The sequence below is a fragment of the Amblyraja radiata genome, chromosome 19, assembly GCF_010909765.2.
Source record: "Amblyraja radiata isolate CabotCenter1 chromosome 19, sAmbRad1.1.pri, whole genome shotgun sequence".
In the NCBI taxonomy this organism is placed as follows: Eukaryota; Metazoa; Chordata; class Chondrichthyes; order Rajiformes; family Rajidae; genus Amblyraja; species Amblyraja radiata.
In genome coordinates, this window is record NC_045974.1 from 21,743,821 (window position 1) to 21,750,547 (window position 6,727).

Sequence of the window (6,727 nt, forward strand, 5' to 3'; positions counted from 1 at the left end):
GCTCAGGCATGTGTGACTAATGTAGATGGGACTTGTTGTTTGGTGTAGGCAAGTTGGATCGATGGCCCTGTTTCCATGCTGTATGACTATGACTGTAAATATCACCAACAATAATCTGATAAACACACCACAAGAGCTCACAAAAATAGATATTCCCAGTTTAAATAATAATTTGGCTTCTCAGCGTTGCCGACCATCTCGACAGATCAACCACTTTTCAGATTGAGAAACATTTGAGTTGGTAGGTAGGGCTCATATCAATACACAACTCAGTGCTTTGGACGTCGTTGAAAAAGCAGAGTCACATAAAGCAGGGTGCATGTTTGCAGGAACAACAGAGTTTAATTCAATGAGACAAGTCTGAGCCAAAACATCCTCTCAAATGTGGAGGCTGCAATGAAGGCCACAGAATAAATGTTGGAGGCGTTTGCAAACGTCCTCACGACAGCCTGGTTCAGCTATGCAATTCGACCGAGGTGGGCTACGAAATGTACAGAGAATGTCTAGCTGGACCGATAGGGAGACGAGACCTTAGCGGGGAGGGTTCCAGGAATGTGCAGTCTCTTAACCCGACACCTCTTACAAGTGCAGAACGGCATTTAAACACCTTCCATTCTTGATCTCCCAGAAGGAAAATGTAATCCATTTAAATTATATATATATAAATGAAAGACTGAAATGCTTTATATAAATAATGAATATATATAGTGTGTGTGTGTGTGTATATGTGTACGTACACATACGTATGTATTTATATGTGTGTGCGAACGTATATATATATATATATATATATATATTTGTACACCAATCTGAATTTAGAATTGAATTCTTTAACCAATGTTTTTCTGGCCACAGAGTCATGGTCTCTTGGAGGTGAATTGTCGGCCCCCGAGAACCTGGATCCTGTCCCTCGTCACAGATATCGCCCATCTTCGAGCCGAGCCCCTACCGTAGATTGTGACCTTTGGTGGGCTGGGGGATACCGGCGATTATTGAGGATTAGCACGGCCAGACAAAGAAAATTAGGCAACCCCCACCACCTCCTCCCTTTCTCATGAAAGTTTGAAGTTAACATTTCATCCCACTTCAGTGGGGTTTTTGCGCCGTTGTTCATGGTTGGGACAGGCGCCAGTTAAACGTGCGAATAAATGTGGCCAGCGCCGGTCCTATGCTAACGCTGGGCGGTGGGATATCTGGATTGGATCGTGGAGTTTGACTACACTGGACATTCGCCATCATTCTAACACCTAAACGTGCCCGCCCTGGGGGTGGGTGGGGAGGGTGAGGTGGAGGGGGGAGGTGGGGGGGGGGGGGGGACCTCTGCACCATCAGACACCATAACCAACACATCAAAATGGGAATAGATTTCTTATTTGCAATAACTTAATCCAACAAAGACGACAAGGCATCTCCGGCTCCACAGGGATGCATGATCCTACAATTTCAACAAGATACTCACTACACCGTCTCACCAACCCAAGAGTACTCCTCATGACCCCAGTGGATCTGAGAGTAGGGCAGGTCTGTGTCTAATGGTCAATGGGTCAATGGTTTCTTCCTATGTCAACCCCCTTGTCCAACATCTCCACCCCGAAGATCGACACAATGTGCTCGGGTAACTCCGCGGGTCAGGCAGCATCTCTGGAGGAATATTTTCCAACATGCTCCTGACCCGAGGAGCAATGGGGAGAGGAAGTCAGATCACGCCTGGACCTCCATCTCCTCTAGGTGGGATAAAGACAACACAAGGTCTTCCAAATCCGGTGGCTGTAAATTGGAGGGGGAGAAGGTTGCCTTGTCCATCCTGGACTGATCGCTCTCTCGAGATCACGCCCTCAGCCACAACTTTCTACCGTCAACCTGAGGTGGGCTTCCATCCTCCCCGCTTCCACCCCATGGGGAGGGTCTACAACTTCACGAGAGAGAGAAAGAGAGAGAGAGAGAAAGAGAAAGAGAAGGAAGGAACTGCAGATGCTGGTTACATCGAAGATAGACACAAATGCTGGAGTAACTCAGCAGGTCAGACAGTATCTCTGGAGAACATGGATGGGTGACGGTTCGGATCGGGACCATTCGTCAGACAGAAAAAGAAGAGGTTGAATTCTGCTAGGAACAACTTGACACAATAGAGCTAATGAAAACAATAACGGATTAGAGTTATTAGGGAGGGGACTCTCTGCCTCTGTCTCCCGTCTCTCTCTCCCACGCATACCAGTGTTGGAATAAAAACACCCTACACAAACGACCGGAATACGCTTCTACTAACTGCATCAGCAGCATTGCAAGATAGCACACTCACACATAGAAAATAGATAATTCACATGCAAACACAACACCTAACCTGGATTGAAGCCTCCTCGCTATTTATTGTTCAGTGTGAAGCAGGCTCTGCCTGTCCAGCGCCGCTTTATCTGGGTTTCTGAGGGGGCTCCCACAAGCAGAGTTCAGGCGCCCTCCTGTCAAGAGCGAGTGGCTTTATAACGAGGGTGAGTAGAGGCGGAGGCAGCGGCGTCTCCCGGCGCCCCGCACGCCGCATCCCTCGCCCATCCCTCCAGTCACAGCCCGCTGCATCGGCCGCTCCCACTGCCTCATTGGACGCGGCCAAGGCGCTGCATGGCATTGATAATTCAGCAGCGAGGAGCGGGCGGCGTCTCCCCCTCCATCCCCGCCTCTCAGAGTTGCTGCAAGTGACATTGCCAGGGATGGGTGGGTGGCTGCCTGGCTCTTGGTCCGGCAATGGAGAACCAGTGGTCGGCGAGTGTGCGTGTAAGGGGAGAGTGAGAGGGCAGGGGTGGGTGTATGTACCGACTACAGATGGGAGTGGGTATATGACTGAGTGTATGTGTGTGCGCGTCTAAATGTGGGTCTATTTGTGTGTGGGAGGGGAGAGGGTAGGGATGGGTGTGTGTACCTACTATAGATGGGAGTGGGTATATGACTGAGTGTGTGTGTCTAAATGTACGTATTAGTGTGTGTAAATGTGCATGTGTAAAGGCGAGTGCGTGTGTTAAATGTGGGTCTATGTCTGTGTCTGTGTAAATGTGTGTGTATATGAGTGTTGGTGTGTGTAAATGTGTCAGTGTGTGCGCATCTAAATGTAGGTCTATTGTGTGTCTAAATGTGCACATGTCTAAACGTGAGTGTATTAGTCTGTGTCAAGTGTGTGGGTGTATTTGTGTGTGGGTCTAAATGTGAATGTTAGTGTGTTTAAATGTGAGTGTCAGTGCGCATGCATCTAAGTGTGGGCATTAGTTAGTGTGTTTGTGTCTAAATGTGAATGAGTGTGCGTGCCTGTGTGTGAATTTGTGGGTGCGCCTGATTGTGTGTGTAACTGCACTCGAATGTGTGTGAGAGGGAAAGGTTGGGACTGTACTCACATAATTCCTATCCCAGGATCCCGGCACCATCAGAAGTCAGAGTAGGAATAACCTGTTACATCTGCTCCTACATTCAATAACAACATGGCTGACCTCTGTCATGTGTGCTCTCTGTGACCCAGTCTACACAGCCCTCTCTGGTAGAGAATTCCAAAGATTCATCACCCTCTGGGTGAAGATGTTTCTTCTCATCCCTATCCTGAATAGCTAACGCATTCCTTTGAGTGTGTGACCCCCTGGTTCGAGACACTCATCCAGGGACAACTTCCATCCGACTTCCATTCAATCGAACATTGAATTCTCCAGTTTCAGGTAACTAACCTACGACCAACTCTCTCTCTCCCCCCTCCCAGTGGTGCAGCGGTAGAGTTACTGCCTTACACCGCCAGAGACCCGGGTTCCATCCTGACGGCAGGTGCCGTCTGTAGGGTGTTTTCTCCGGGTGCTCTGGTTTCCTCCCACACTCCAAAGGCATGCAGGTTTGTTGGTTAATATGCTTTGGTAACATTGTAAATTCTAGTGTGTATGATAGTGCTGGTGTACGAGGTGATCGTTGGTCGGCACGGACTCGGTGGGCCAAAGGCCCTGTTTCCACGCTGTATCTCTGAAGTCTGAAGTTTAAAGTCGATCCCGACTCCAGTGACAATTAAACACTTGACTCTTGAATCTTCACCAACTATGTTCCTCCAGCAGTTGGTATTTTGCTAACATCTTTTTTTTCTCTCTCTCTCTAAATATTACTGTGCCTCTCTATTTCAATTTCATTTTTTCTTTCCTGCCTCCACATGACCATTTTTAAAGTAGTTGTTACCATGACAACTTTGGCCTGCTGCTTGACACAATCATTGCCAGCAATCCTCCCCCTCCACTGCAGCATCCAACATGATGCCACCTGCCTTTTCCAGTCCTGTCTAAGGGTCCTTGACCCAATATATTGACTGTTTCTCTCTTCTCAGACGTTGCCTTATCTCCTGTGTTATTCTGGTGCTTAGAGGCACACAGCATGGAAGCAGACCATTTGGCCAAAATTGTTCAAGGTGACCAGGATGCCCCTTCTACACTAGTCCCACCTGTCCCCATTTGGCCCATATCCTGCTAAACCTTTCAAACCTTTCACATTGTGTTTTTGATTTTTTTTGTCTTTGGATCGAATTCTGTCTTTAATTTGTGTACTGGTGATGTCTTTATTATTTATTTTACTCCGATTATATGTTTTTTACTCTTGTTAAATTCTGTAAGGTGTCCTTGAGACTTTTGAAAGGCGCCCACAAATAAAATTTATTATTATTATTATTATTTCAATATACCTGTCCAAATGTCTTTTAAATGTTGTTATAGTACCTGCCTCAGCAACCTCCTCTGGCAGCTCTTTCCATATACCCACCACCCTCTGTGGGAAAAGTTGCTCTTCAGATTCCTATTAAATCATTTCCCTCACATTAAACCGATGTCCTTTGGTTCTTGATTCCCCTACCCCGGGGAAAAGACTCTGTGCATTCACCCTGACTATTTCCCTCAAGATCTTGTACACCTCCATAAGATCACACCTCATCCTCCTGCGCTCCAAAGAGGAAAGTGTGCAACCTCTCTCTATAGCTCCAGTCCTGGCAACATCCTCGTAAGTTTCCTCTGCACTCGTTCCAGCTTAATGACATCCTTCCTGTAGCAGGGTGACCAAAACTGAACACAATGTGGCCTCACCAGCATCTTGTACAATGGCAACTTAACATCCCAACTTCCATACTCAATACCCTGATTAATGAAGGCCAAAGTACCCAAAAGTCTTCTTGACCACCCTATCGCCTGTGACGCCACTTTCAGGGAACTATGTCTTGCACTCTCTAGATCTTTCTGCTGAACAACACTCCCCAGGGCCCTGCCATTCACTTGTTGCTCTTATTACATAATTCCTGCAAATGGGACGAGCTGAGATGGGTCATCTTGCTCAGCATGAACTAGATGTGCCGAAGCCCTATTTCCATGATGTATGGACCTATTATTGCCATGTGCACCGAGATACAGTGAAAACACACAGTTTTGTGTGCTAAACCTCTAACCCTTTTCTATCTTAGAGTCATAGTGTCATAAAAACATAGAAACAGAAAATAGGTGCAAGAGTAGGCCATTCGGCCCTTCGAGCCAGCACCGCCATTCAATATGATCATGGCTGGTCATCTAGAATCTACCCCGTTCCTGCTTTCTCCCCATATCTCTTGATTCTGTTAGTCCTAAGAGCTATATCTAAAGGACCTGGACAGGTCCTACTTTCACAACCTAATTCACGACCTTTTTTACTCGTGGACATTTTTCATCAGGCTAGAAAAAACGCCCTGACCTACTTGATGCCACGTGTACCTACGACCAGCATCACGACCTGCTACGACCTACCTACGACCTCCTACAACCTCCTACGACCACCTCGTGACGACCATGCTGTGAGTATGAGTCAAGGGCAAACTCGTCAGAGGTCGTGAATTAGGTCGTGAAAGTGGGACAGGTCCTTAACTCTCTCTTGAAAACATCGTACAGTACTGAGATTGATCCATTGGCCCAATTTGTCCATGCTGTCCAAGATGCCCCATATATACTCGTCCCACCTGTCCACGTGTGGCCCATATCCCTCTAAACCTTTCCTATGAATGAATGAATGAATGAATACGTTTATTGTCATGAAAGTGTCATGAAATTTCCTATCCAGGCACCTGCCCAAATGTCCTATCAATGTTATTATGGCACCTGCCTCAACTATTTCCTCTGGTGGCTCGTTCCATAAACCTTGCTAATCTAATCAAAGGGGCAACTGAGAATAAACTATCCTATTCTGTATCATAGGCCATATACTATAAGCCAGGTAAGCATAGTGGATTCCCTTCACTAAAATACACCAGTGAATGATTTTTATAGTTTCACAGATATTGATGGAAAAGTTTTGAGTTCTAATTGATTTGAATTGGACTTACTATACTTCTGGGTGGCATTGAATTTGATGGCTGCAGATCTTAAGGCCAAACCTCTGAGATGTTGGTCTTATGGACATAATCATAGAACGTTGACCACATGGAAGGAGGCCCCTCGGCCCATTTAGTCCATGCTGGTTGTGGAAAAGCAGTCTAGTTTAGGCTTATATGTATTATTGTCACATGTACCAAGGTACAATGAAAAGCACTGCTTTGCATGCTATTAAAACTGATCAGAGATACCATACATGGATACAATCAGTTCAAACTCAAGTACAGGATATAGAGCAAAGGGGGAAGATACAGTGCGGAATGTAGTTCTCAGCATTGTTGTGCACCAGTTCCATAGACAAAGTCCAATGTCCGCAATGGGGTAGCGGTGAATCGGACAGT

General features: G+C 46.4%; 1 protein-coding gene across 3 annotated transcripts in view; it reads right to left on the reverse strand.

The window, feature by feature from the left end:
* syt1 (synaptotagmin 1) overlaps positions 1-2,490 on the reverse strand; it is a 227,332-nt gene extending 224,842 nt beyond the window's left edge. For 2 of the 3 annotated variants that reach the window (XM_033037955.1, XM_033037956.1), the window contains exon 1: positions 2,342-2,487. The gene's annotated coding sequence lies outside the window, so the exon portion shown is untranslated. Of the gene's footprint in view, positions 1-2,341 lie in introns of all 3 variants that reach the window. The other variant, XM_033037960.1, reaches the window with a different exon arrangement.
* Between the last annotated feature and the right edge of the window lie 4,237 nt (positions 2,491-6,727).